The sequence below is a fragment of the Sus scrofa genome, chromosome 7 (genome assembly GCF_000003025.6).
Source record: "Sus scrofa isolate TJ Tabasco breed Duroc chromosome 7, Sscrofa11.1, whole genome shotgun sequence".
Classification (NCBI taxonomy): domain Eukaryota; kingdom Metazoa; phylum Chordata; class Mammalia; order Artiodactyla; family Suidae; genus Sus; species Sus scrofa.
The window spans coordinates 57,443,406-57,456,716 of NC_010449.5; the positions used below are offsets into that span (position 1 = coordinate 57,443,406).

General features: G+C 35.9%; 1 protein-coding gene across 4 annotated transcripts in view; it reads right to left on the reverse strand.

Moving 5' to 3' along the window:
* PEAK1 (pseudopodium enriched atypical kinase 1) overlaps positions 1 to 13,311 on the reverse strand; it is a 284,302-nt gene that overhangs the window by 223,900 nt on the left and 47,091 nt on the right. For 2 of the 4 annotated variants that reach the window (XM_021097994.1, XM_021097992.1), the window contains exon 2: positions 1,197 to 1,260. The gene's annotated coding sequence lies outside the window, so the exon portion shown is untranslated. Of the gene's footprint in view, positions 1 to 1,196; positions 1,265 to 3,924; positions 4,025 to 13,311 lie in introns of those variants that run through there. The other 2 variants (XM_021097993.1, NM_001244188.1) reach the window with 2 other exon arrangements.

Here is a 13,311-nt window from a genome sequence, read left to right on the forward strand (position 1 = left end):
AAGACCACATATTGTACAATCACATTTATAAGAAATGATCAGAATAGGCAGATATAGAGAGAGAGAGTAGATTAATAAGCCACCAGGAATGAGTACAGGGAGGAATGTGTACTAATAGCTAACAAGCACTGATGTTTCTTTGGCATGATGAAATATTCTAAAATTAAATTGGTGATAACTGCATAACTCTGTAAATATAATAAAAGCCACTGAATTTAAATAATTGGGTGAATTTTACGGTTTGTAAATGATTTCTCGGTAAAGCTGTTTTTTAAATGTTAGTTCCTAACATTCCTAGAGCACTAGTGAGATGGAAAAATGAATATAAAACAGATTATACTGCTCTGTAAAGGAATCTATAAAATATCCTTTAAACAGTGGAAAGGTACTGAAAGATTCTGAGTCATGGACTAAAATTATGTCATTTATCTTTAAGAAAAAGCACCCTCATAAGTGTGACAAGAATGGCTTAGAGAAAAGCTGAACTCAAAGTGGAAACTGATGGAAAGACCAGATGACAGACTTCTAAAGGTTCACTAAAAAAAATTAAGAGGTAGAGAAGACTTGAGCCAAGACATACAAGCAGAGGGACAGGGCTACAATACTATCATTAGAGTGAAATGCTATCTATAGGAAAAAAACACGAACATACAAAAAGGATACATCCTTACTTTATAAGCCCCCAAACAGAGGAAACTATAGAAAATAATCAACTTCAAGAGAACAGAGTGATAGAAAACTCTTAATAACTGTACTATTAAAATAATTACCAGTTGTAATCTATGACTTAAGTAATTGAGGGTTTGCCTTCAAGAATATCTGATTATAATGCCAGTATCTTTTCCAAGTGTGTCAGAGAGTAACAGTGTAAACTCTATCTTTGAGTATAAAAAAAAGGAAAAATTCACTCAAAACTATTTTAATCACTAGAATCAACTTCATTTGTTTCAAATGTCCTACAAACTAAGTAAGCATGCTATATATGTAGCTTTATAATAAATATTTGCCTCCTATTAACACTCTCAGAGGAAAAGACATTACATTTTTAATGCCTCACATTTTTCAGAAACAATTATTTATTGCAAAACATATTTTATTTATCTTTTCTTTACTACTGCAAAATCTTTATTGTTATCCATTCTTTTCTTTTTACAAAACATATTTTAAAATGCAAATGTATTCACCAAATGTCTCACCTTAGTTTTTCAGATAAATCCACAAAGAAATGTCTACAGCAAAGGTTCCAGTTTAGGCAGATACCTGAATTGAAAAAAGGAAAAAGACAGGGTCAATATGACTAAACCTGAGAAAGGAACTTAATTTTCTCAAGAGGAGAACCCTAACTTGATCATTTACACCTTCTAAAATTTTGTATTGAAGTTGTTTTTGCGAAACCTGTAGAATGGCAAGGATTTTAATTCTGCTAGACAATAATTATTGTCTATAATTATTTAAAATTTTGACAATTCTTTTCTTTTTTTTCCTTTTTTAACAGTCGCACCTGCAGCACATGGAAGTTCCCAGGCTAGGAGTCGAATTGGAGCTGCAGCTGAGGCCTATGCTACAGCCACAGCAAGGCCAGATCCGAGCTGCATCTGCCACCTACACTGCAGCTTGTGGCAACACCAAATCCATAACCCACTGAGCAAGACCAGGGATCGAACCCACACCCTCACAGAGACAATGCTGGGCCCCAACCCACTGCACCACAATGGGAACTCTCTTGACAATTCTTGAAATAAAAAACTTATCAAAACATACACTATAGGAGCTCAGTGGCTCAGTGGTTAATGAATCCGACTAGGAACCATGAGGTTGCAGGTTCGATCCCTGGCCTTGCTCAGTGGGTTAGGGATCCGGCATTGCCGTGAGCTGTGGTGTGGGTCGCAGACATGGCTCAGATGCTGCATTGCTTTGGCTCTGGTGTAGGCTGGCAGCTACAGCTCCAATTCAACCCCTAGCCTGGGAACCTCCATATGCCTGGGAGCGGCCCAAGAAATGGCAAAAAGACAAAAAAAAAAAAAAAAAAAAAAAAAAAATGTGCACTATATTAGCGGGGGTGAGGGGGATTGATTCAAGAAAAATATCTTTCTTTCCTCTTTTGAGTTTTCAAAAGAAAAGGCATTTTCTAAAGGTCTGCACCCCCTATAATACCACCATCATGATCTATCCTCACAAAGACAACAGAATTCAAAAATCTGGAAATGTAAAAGTAAACCAATAGCACATGTTTATTACAAAGCTTAAGTGAAAGGAAAGACTAAATTTTTTAGTGGCTAATAAATTATGAAAATTTCATCTACATTGGTAAAAGAAATCAAACTGAGATATTATCTTTCATCAATAAAATTAGAGTCATTTTTTAAATAAGATATTAAGCATTAGTGCTGTTCCAGTTCTCCTCCTACCTCACAGAATTGCACTTTACTGTTCTGTTTCAGCTTAGTTCTGGCTACATGACTTGCTTTAGAGACTAAAATGTACATTGACATGATACAAGATATTACTAGGCATAAACTTTCAGAACTAGTACACAACTGGAAGACCCACTCATTCCTGAAATGATTATGGAAACTAGTAAACAGACGGAGCTCTGATCAGGATGTTTCACTAAATGACTCTAAAGAGAGAAAGAGAAGAAGACCCTTTGCTGATGTGTGTCAGACATGTAGCACAAGCAAAAAATAAACTGTTGTATTAAACCACTGAGATTTTGGAGATTGTTACTATAGCATGATAGAGGGCTATGTTGACAGCTACATGTGATAATGTATTACTATAACATAATGATGCAATATAATATCTTTGCACACTACTCATGATGGTATAAACAGGTAAAATCTTTCTGGAAAGCAATTCTGCAATATATAAGAGCCTTCTAAAATTCAAAGCCTTTGATTTAGTAATTTCTCTTTCAGAAATCTGTCCTAAATAATAAAAAACCAAAAGACTTACAGCACATTTATGACTATAAAGAGCTGGGAACAAACTAAATGTCTAAATGATTAGTTAATAAGTTAGAATAAGCAATCATTAAATTATATACCAAAAATCTTTAATGGTTAATAGAGGAAACTCTGTGAAAGGCATATATGGAAACTTTATTATCTGCTCGATTTTTCTGTATATGCAACTCTAGAACAGACAAAACTAACCTAGAGTGACAAAAAGCAGATCTGTTGTCACCAAAGGCTGTGTGAAAGAACTGAGTGCAAAGGAGTTTAAGAGAAACTTATAGGTGTGACTAAAATGTTCTACACCATTTTTTTTTTTCTTTTTAGGCCACACCTGCAGCATATGGAAGTTTTGGGGCTAGGGGTCAAATAGGAGCTGCAGGCCCACGCCACAGCCTCAGCAACACCAGATCCAAGTGGCATCTGCAACCTACACTGCAGGTTGTGGCAAAGCGGAATCCTTAACCCACTGAGCAAAGTCAGGGATTGAATTTGCATCCTCATGGACACTGTGTTGGGTTCTTAACCCCCTGAGCCACAACGGGAACAATGAAATGTTCTACATCTTGATTGTGGTGATGGTTACAGGATATATACATTAGTCAAAACTCACCAAACTGTACTGCACATTAATTGTATCTTACTGAAACTGATTTTAAAAATAAATTTTTAAGGGATTTCCCTGTTGGTTCGGTAGGTTAAGAATCCAACACTGTCACTGCTGTGGCATAAGTTCTATCCCTGGCCCAAAACTTCAGCATGCCACAGGCATGGACCCAAAAATAAAATATAACAAAATTTCAAAATGTTTAAATTCAGATTTTAATTAAAATCTGAATTAAACAATTCACAAATGGGTGAATCAGGTCTTAGCGGTAGCTCTGATTCAGATATTAAAGTGTGCCATGGTGTCATATATATTAGAACTAGAAGGAAGCTTTAAGATCATCTTTCCTCCCCATCATCTTACAAAGGAGGTGAGTAGGTCCACAAGTTCCAGTCTTTCTGGTCTGCAGTCTCCTGAATCCAACATGCCTTACATCCCATCACAACACTGGCTCCCTTTTCTTCTGTGGGGTAATTTGAAAATAAGAGTAAATACATTAAAGTAAATACACTCTCCCCCAACTCTCCACCAAGCCCTTCTTACATACACATTGACCGAAATGGGCTACTGATAATCATATTTGACCAGCTCAGTATCAGGGTTGTTTTTGTTTTCTCAGTTTCATCTCCTACTCTACTCATAAACCCTCCACACCAAGCAAATAAATGTACTTAATATTCCTGAAAAAGCACCTTATTTTTTGTCCTGAGGACCTTGATTGATGCTGCTTCTTTCCTATAGACAAGTCCTGCCTTTTCCACCTATCCAAATATCCAAATGTCTACTATTCCTTCATGGCCTAATTCAAAGTCCAAGACACCTTCAATAAGCTTATAATCCAATAAGAAACATGGTTCAGGTACACACAAAAAAAGTAAAAAAAAAAAAAAAAAAAAAAAAAATCCAAAAGTTATAACAAACAAAATGTTATAGAAGTTCCAAAGAGTAAAATGTCAAGAGAAATGTTTAGATAAGGTTTGGGGAAAGCCTTTGAATAAGATGTTAAAGGACAGAGAGAGGAAAGGGGGACATTCCAGGAAGTGGAAATGAAATAAACAAAAGTACAAAAGGGGCAATTTGTTATGGCAAGGATTCTCACCATCTTTTTATTTCCCTACATCTGGTTCTAGCCAAGTGCTGGCACATAGAATGTCCTCAGTTCCTAAGGTAACTGGGCCACCCATGACATGGAAGAAGTTACCAAAAAAACATAGGAATGTGATATGCCAGTTATAGTACTCAGGATTCAAAAAGTAGACAGTCTGCTCCTTAAGTTTTCTGTTAGCCTTTGTGAAGGACAACAAACAAGAACCCCACAATATACCTGCAAAACCAAATACATATTCTGTGCAGTTAAGGCTGAATCTGTTATTTACATAACATTAAGCATACCAGAAGAGCTGAAAGTTTTCACTTTTTTATTATTTTGGCTAAGTAATTTTATTTTATGGATGGCAAACATTGATAGTCTGTTCACTCCATACCTAGGGCCTAGTAGATGCTATCTAAACACTAACTGAATTAATATTGGGATACAAGATACATTTTACAGAAAATATTCCTCCTTTCTAATTATTCAGAGTAATACGAAGTAGAGAGAAAATAAGTAACATTAGTTGAAAATGTTGTAAAAATGAAGCCATAAAAGAACTTAAATCATTATTTCAAATCACTCCTTGAGACAAATAATCTGTCTACAAGCAATTTACACCTTTTGCAGCCTTTGCTGTAATACTACACACACAATCAACATAGTTTTTTTTATTAACTATAACTTGAGGGAGAAAATCCCATAATTTGATACCCAGTAAAATGCCAGTAGTTTACCTTTGTATTCCACACAATTCCTAGCACACAGTGAGTGCTTTCAAATCACTCATATAGAGAAAATGCTTTTTCTGCTGTCCATATGAGATCATTGTATTTCAAAGGTGTGAGTCATCAACTCTGGCAATAAAAGCAGAACTTACACCACTACGAATGCTTAACATATTCCAAGAGTTCTCAGAAATGGGAAGAGCTATCCATAAACACAAGTTACCCAAGTATAAGAAGATATACCATTTCACTGCTGTAGCTTTGCTATATTTAGATGGCTCTGAATTGAATTATTCAAGCACATACAAATACAACTTTGAAGGGGGTCCAATACTTGCTCCTGATAGTCTGGAAACAAAAGCTGCTATTCAGATAAAAGATGATAGGCAACAGGAATCTGACAAGCCAGTAATTTACTTCATTTTCTGCACATTTGAATTTGTAGGCCTCCATAGTCATTAAGCAAAATTAGTTTCATGATGTCAGCCAAAAAGCCTCATGGGCAACAGTTTTATGTCATTTAAAAAAATAACCCACCATCCTCAATCTGTCTGAATTTGCTTTTGCTCATTAGAAGCCTCTCGGTGAATCAGCAGAGAGGTTTTTTAATTGCACTCTTGTTCTATCAATGTTTAGCACAGCCCTGAACAATAACAAAGTCCTATTCTCCCTTCTCTCCCTATGCCTAAAATAATTTAGACATAGTTGAAGAAACTAAGTATCAGTCTAGAAGTTCTCTACAAAAATGGAGCAATTTTGAAGCTACAAATGTGGTCTTAATATATATATTTACTCAGCTTAAAAGTCAAGGGTCAGAGAAAGATGTCTTCCCCTTCTATCTCTCCTACCTGTTACTATCTGAATCCACTATGCTCCCTCATACTCCTCTGCCTTGCTAACGCTATTTTCCTTTCAGCTTGGTTAGAATCTCCTCCTTAAATCCAGCTATGGCAAATTTCTAGTCACCGTATAAGACTTCACTAGTTTTCCCACCAAAAGGATCATGCAGTCCTTCTCCAATGTACCCTCTATATACTTTCATTAAGCAGTTCTCAAATTGGGTAATAACTCTGACTCTTACAGTCAGAGAACAAAAATACCTCCTGACAGAGCTAATATTCAACTGGTATGCACCAGAGACTTAAGGATTGTGCTGAAAACTTCTATAATATAGTCCAGCAAATAGTCACTGCCCCAAACTCCAACAGCTCCATGGTACCTGCTGATGGCCCAGTTTCCTGACCATTATCACCACCACCACCACCACAACAACTCAGCAACAAAAAGCAGCAAAGCCTGATACAGTATAAAGGATAGAAGCATCCTTCAAGACCCTGAGTCCAGTACTGTGGCTGTCCTGATTGGTTGGAGCTTGTGTTGCAGTGACTGGTAAATACTCTTGAACACTGTCCCTGCCTCTTCATACCCAAAGCCTGGCATATGGCAGACCTTTAATAAACTGTTAACTCTGTATCAAAATAATGAATGAATACTAGCCCTACTCAATGACCCAAAGCCAATGGGTATGCTGCCAAAACTATGCAGACAATGATCAGACCTGGCAAGAAAAATCCAGGTCCTTAATTAAGTACAAGATAGGAAAAGTGGTCAAGTCTGCCTATTTTCTAGGCTTGCCTTCAGCCTCTAGTAAATGAATTCTTATTTAATAGTGTGGTATTTTATAGAACATATGATTAAAGGGGTTTTTTACATTATTAAGCAAAGTTTAAAAACAACATTCCTATAAAACCACAGTCTCTATAAGAATACCACGCACAGTGATCACTGAACTCTAATCAACGTGTTGGACAGGAAGACAGGTATCACTAAGGAAGAACACAAGTAATTAATTCAAATGGAGAGGAAAAGGCAAGAACGAGAAGAGTCAGTTAATTATGAATCACATGTCTAATTACAGATTTTGCTAAGGGCCTCAGATACTTCTAATTAGTTTTACTTGGTATATGAATTATAAATAGGACACTATGAGAGACTTTTCTAATCACAGGAATTTACTGAGTATGTAAAATCAGATTTTAAGTTCTTATCTTTCTAATTTAATAATTAAATATTCAATAATACATGGGAATTATTTTGAAAGTCATCAATAAAATACACATCACACTAAAGTCAAGTTACTCAGAACACTACTAAGGCAGTGAGAGAATCTTTAAAAAATCCATAAGTGAGAAGGATGAATATGTACTTTAATAAGAATTCTGAACTTATAAATGGTGATATACCAATCATTTTAGGTCACTCACTATCTGGTAGATAAATCATTTTTCAGTCATATTATAGGGAGTTTCAGAGAGCTCTAAAATTAAAATATTAAAAAATAATGGTGGAAGGAAGAATAATAGCAACATATTCTTAAAAAGAAGCTTAACTATCTAAATTCTCCACTGTCACATTAACCTAACAGTAATCTTTAGTAAAACAAGCCTGTGCTACACATGCAGCTGCTACTGAAAAATTCTAGAAAGTGAAAATATCTCAGGAAAGAAGCATCATGTATATACTCGGAACAAATCAAGGAAGACAAGCTTGACTTTTTTTGTAGTTATTAAATTTGAAATAAGAAAAGAAAAAAACTACAGTGTATTTTAATTTAAATAAAATCTTTTAAAGTCTTACTAATCCTAATTTGAAACAACCATGTAAATAATCTTGGCTATTAGCACAACTTTATGAATTTAAACAGAAAATGTGTACAATTAATAGGTTAAGTAATAGTAAAAGTAGCCACTATTTATTGAGTACCTATATACTATTCCAGACAGAATGCAAGGTGCTTGAAGAGACTGTTAATTTTCATAACCACCTTGCAAGGCAGATCATTCACCCTTACTGAAGATAAATCTATGCCAGAAGCAATCTTGCCAAGGTTGGCTAGTAAACAGCAGAGTAAAGATTCAAACCACTACTCAACAGAGTCTGTGCTGGCTATTGGCTGACCAGAGAGATTCAATGAATTAAAGTAAACCAACTTAGTAGTGAAGTCACATGGTATATAAGCTGTCATAATTAGATGAAGTTAAAACTATGGTTCACTATCCTAATAGATGTGACTTTCTGAATAAATTTAAGGAAAATAATATATCTTAGTAATTATATTTCTGACCCTGATTTGGAAAATCAAAGATGTTGCCAGTCAACTTAAGGGATGTCACAAAATTCTATTTTCATTAACTCACATCGATCTAAATAAACTTTTAAAAATTACTAGGAATTCCCTGGTGGCACAGTGGCTTAAGGATCCAGCATTGTCATTGTAATGTCCTGGGTTGCTGATGTGGCATGGGCTCCATCCCTGGCTAAGGAACTTCCATATGCAGAGGGTGTAGCCAAAAAAAAAAAAAAAAAAAAATTACTAAACACTTAGATGCAAAAATAGCAGAATGCTGAGGAGGGGAAAAAATCAGATTAGAAAATATAATTTTTTTTCAATTTATGAACAAAAGTTTATTTTCAAATCAATTTGGTAATAAAAATAATTTTAATAGAAAACATATATCTATGGGAAAATACTTGATTTTGGAATGGAAGATTTACAGAACTTTGGAACAAAATCTGGTCACCTGCCAATCTACAACTGCTCATTTATTTATTTATTTGTAAGATTTTTATTTTTTCTATTACAATTGATTTACAATGCTCTGTCAATTTCTGCTGTACAGCAAATTGACCCAGTCTCACACACACATATATATATCCTTTTTCTCACATTATCTTCCAACAGTTTAATCACAAGTGACTAGATATAGTTCCCTATGCCATACAGCAGATCTCATTGCTTATCCACTTCAAATGCAATAGTTTGCATCTATTAACCCCAAACTCCCAGTCCATTCTACTCCCTCCCCCTCCCCTTGGCAACCATAAGTCTGTTCTCCAAGTCCATGAGTTGGTTTCTTTTCTGTGGAAAGGTTCATTTGTGCCATTTATTAGATTCCAGATATAGAGTGATGTTATATGGTATTTGTCTTTTTCTTTCTGACTTAATTCACTCAGTATGAGAGTCTCTAGTTGCATTTATGTTGCTGCAACTGGCATTATTTTGTTCTTTTTTATGGCCGAGTAGTATTCATTGTGTATATATACCACAGCTTCTTAATCCATTCATCTGTCGATGGGCATTTAGGTTGTTTCCGTGTCTTGGCATTGTGAATAGCGCTGTGATGAACAAACGGGTACATGCATCTTTTTCAAGGCAAGTTTTGTCCAGATATATGCCCAGGAGTGGGATTGCTGGGTCACATAGTAGTTCTATATTTAGTTTTCTGAGGTGCCTCCATACTGTTTTCCATAGTGGTTGTACCAATTTACATTTCCACCAACAGGGAAGGAGGGTACGTAGCCTTTTCTTCACACTCTCTCCAGCATTTGTTATTTGTTGACTTGTTAATGATGGCCATTCTGACCAGTGTGAGGTGGAAATAAGAGAATATAATTTTTGTACCTTTAGAATCTTCTATAAAGGAGTTCTAAGTGGGATACAGGCATTCATGACATAGAAAAAAAGAACCAAGATCCACAGCCATTATAACAAAATTTTAAAAATATTAAAATATTAAAAATTCAATAAGAGATAAGTTAAAACAGATGAGATGATAAAAATAAATTAGAGTCTGACTGAAAGAAAAGTACTAAAAAATAACCTTTCCTCAATATTTGTGAACATCTATAACATATTGAGAAGAAAATAAAATTTACTGTTGGTTTAAAAAAGGTAGTCATTTGAATATCTCTCTTCTCCCCCAAAAAATGACCCTAAATAAAATAATATGAAAAAAGTTATGGAGTTCCTGTTGTGGCTCAGTGGTAATGAACCCAACTAGTTTCGTATCCATGAGGATGAGGGTTCAATCCCTCACCTCGCTCAGAGGGTTAAGGATCTGGCATTGCTGTGAGCTGTGGTGTAGGCTGCAAACATGGTTTGGATCTGGCCTTGCTGTGGCTGTGGTGTAGGCCAGCAGCTGCAGCTCCAATTCTACCCCTTGCCTGGGAACTTCCACATGCCACAGTGTCTCTCTAAAAAGACCAAAAAAGAAAAAAAAGTTACTACATACCTACCAAAGGCACACATCAAATACCTGACAAACAGAAAATGGTTTGGCAAAATGAAACGTGAAAATGGGGAAGGAAAGGAAAACTAAGGGAAAAGAGTTGACCTTTCTCCAAGTTCCATCTCATATAAATAGTACCTGCTCTTAAGGTTCTTTATTAAAAACAAACTACTTCAAAATACAACTTCTGTGGTAGAAATCTCACACTGTGCCCTAAGAATGACCACCTCTCTCCTGAAAGAAGGCCTTACATCCAAATGACATATTCCCTTATCCTGAATAGCCCCTTTGTGAAAATATCTTCAATCTCTCCACATTCAAATGCATACTTTTTGGTGTTTTGTTAAACTTCCTTACTCAAGGCATGTGAAAGTTCCTGGGCCAGGTATCAAACCCACACCACAGCACTGACCTGAGCCACTATAGTCACAATGCTGGATCCCCAACCCGCTGAGCCATAAAGGAACTGCCAGAGCATACTCTTGAGGACAAACCTTTCTATTTCTACTGAGTTTTAGAATCATATATTACTGTTTAATCAGCAAAATGAAAAATGTTGAGTTGTTTTGATATAGAGGAACCCTGGGGCAACAAGGATACCTTATAAGGCAAGTACAATTTGAATTTTGAAAACCACAAGCATCCTTCACAGAGATGAAGCCATTAGAAGAAAAAATTTTTCAAAAGATTTTGTTACATGAGTTATTTTCTATCTTTTTAAAGAAACCATACCTTTAACAGAGAATTATTTACTACTCTCACCTTGTTCGTGAATGCCTGGAACAACATCCCACATCTTATTTACTTATCATCTGCTGATTCAAAAATCACCTAAAAGCCCAATTCTTTTACTTGACCTAGTAAATCGTGCTGAACTTGCACAGCGAAAGACTGTACATGGTATTTTTCCTAGCTCACCAATGTCTATAGATGGACAAGGTGAGACCAAGGTGACCTCCTCCCCCTATTAAACGAAACGACTAACCTATAATTTGAATATGCCACTATTTTACATATGAATTTAAAAAGAAAACTTCCCTGCCTGCCATATTTCCTAAGAATATCAACTTCTCAGGACTCCGTTGATTCAGTACAACAACCCTATGCCTATATCTCATAAAAACCAGGCAAAAATTTGTAGATGCTATTACACTTTTGGAACGTTCAGCCACATAACAGTTTTTTGAGAAGCATCTCATATCTTTAGCAAACTATTAAAAGATGATCTCCCATTCTTTGACATATATGGGCAGTGTAAGATATAAGCAAAAGCTAAATGAAACAGTCTTTAATGAAATTCTTGCTTCTAACAGAGTATGAAATTCAATAGTCCAGTCACCAGGAACCTTGCTATTTCAAGCTATTATTTACCTTATAAACCACATTTAATTAGGGTTATAGTATATAAAGCTTAATTATAGTCTGTATTTGTTGCATTTTAAAGTTATTAGAAAATAACAAAATCTTTCCCTTTGCTGACATTCTAAACACACTTTTAACTCCACTGTGCAGTATAAATTTATAACTATTTTATGTCTTAGTGGGTTTTGGAATGCCAATACCATTGCATACTTATTTGTTGAAATAAATCCTTTTAAAAATCACACTGCAGGAGTTTCCATTTTGGCACAGTGGTTAATGAATCTGACTAGGAACCACGAGGTTGCGGGTTCGATCCCTGGCCTTGCTCAGTGGGTTAATGATCCGGCGTTGCCGTGAGCTGTGGTGTAGGTTGCTGACGTGGCTCGGATCCCTCATTGCTGTGGCTCTGGCGTAGGCCGGCGGCTACAGCTCCGATTCAACCCTTAGCCTGGGAACCTCCATATGCCGCAGGAGCAGCCCTAGAAAAGGCAAAAAGACAAAAAAAAAAAAAAAAAAAAATCACATTGCCAATTCTCCTTGGCCCTAGAAAACCAACACGTCAAAAACTCAACTAAAAGCAAATAAATCAAGATACATTTGAAATGTTATTAAATGATCCTGAAGACCAAATCTAGGACAAACTACAAAAAGATCCCCAATCTCTGCTACCAAGGAGAATTCTGTTAATTCACTCACATACCATTCACAGAAAAGAGATCATCAACATACCCTTGAAAACAAAACATATTTGCTGAGATGGACTGTGTGTAAGTCAGAGGGTTTTGCTTTCTCCTCATCATCATTCCTTGATCTGCGAGAAAAAATTGTAACCCAGCTGAGACTGTCTTTAATTGATTTGTCTTTAAAGAGATATAAGTGCTTAAACAGGCCTTGCAAAAAAAAGCAGTGCAGCCCTTGCCAGTGGGATAAAGTTATATTGGCAATGAATTAACTGTGTTCAGTTAGATAAAAGGAAAGAAGAAAAAGACAACCTACAATAGCACTGAAAACCCAAGGTAATGCAAACATTTTCACCAAGAAATAAAAGTAGCTGAGCACCCATGTATTTCAGATGAAACTCAAAGATCTGGGGGTGTACACAGTAAGTCCTTCCCATAAAGAGGAAAATTATCTATCAGTCCTTCTGAGAGTTCCCTGAATTAGCATTCTCCATGGAGCTGAAAGTCATAAGAGAATGTGAGTCATTCCTGAAGAGTGCAATGACAAATAAAATGAAAAAGACTTCAGGGGTATTAAGATAAGGAGAAACTAAAGGAACTATCTAGAAATACATACATATTGTATATAACTTAACAAAAATAACAGTTATCAAACACCTTCCCATATAATTCTATACCCTCAAGGAAGAAGGGCACATGCTGAGGGAAGCTATATGCTAGCTGAACATACTAGGTTTCCCACATCAAACATATGTAGATCCAGGGATTCCTTGAATATTCTAAAAGTTTATGTCTAGAATGGGAACTGTTCACTGCCAACT